An 815-nucleotide genomic window follows, 5' to 3' on the forward strand; every position below is an offset into this window, starting at 1 on the left:
TTCCAAAAAGACTCATAAGTTTAATTTTGTTTTGATTTTATTTTAACAAAATTTTATTTGTATCAAATATATTCTTAATAGCTAAATTTTCAAAACATTTAAAATTAATCTAACAATAATGCATGACGACTATCTTTAATTTGCTTGTGTTGATAGTTGTTATTATAAAATTATTATTGAACTTATCCTAAATTTTTTGAAAAATTAGCCGTAAAAAATATATATGATACAAATCGAAAGTTTTAAGGACAAAATTAAATAATCAATCGTCAAAATAATTAAACATATCATAATAAAAATCAAATTCTATTTATAATATTTTAAGATTTTTTATAAAATCTAAATATATAATTTTATACACAATGACAAATTAATAATTAATTTTTTATTGTATACACGTAATATCAAAAATCAACTTCTTATTGAATTGGTTAAACTCTTATAATGTTTTTTTAGTATTTACGATGTAAAATCTATGTACAATCTAAAATGTTGTTTCTTTGTTTTGTGGAAATAATAATAAATAAATATCTCTTTGATATTCATGATTTCTACTCACATAATAACGATCTTAAGAGAAAATTTGAGTTTATGTATTCAAAAAGCTATAGAACTATAGACTTATCTGAAACTTTAGGCCAATTTAATCGACCTAATTCATTCGTAAAGATTTAGAATAGTGTAGCATTGGTTTTCAAAAACCTTGCACATTACTTAATTCTTTTATTCAACCGAAAAATAAAATTAGTATATGCATGAGAGCTTTTGTTATTATTATTTTATTGCAATTTGCAAATTGAGCTTGTCTCTGACGG

The sequence above is a fragment of the Arachis ipaensis genome, chromosome B08 (genome assembly GCF_000816755.2).
Source record: "Arachis ipaensis cultivar K30076 chromosome B08, Araip1.1, whole genome shotgun sequence".
Lineage (NCBI taxonomy): Eukaryota > Viridiplantae > Streptophyta > Magnoliopsida > Fabales > Fabaceae > Arachis > Arachis ipaensis.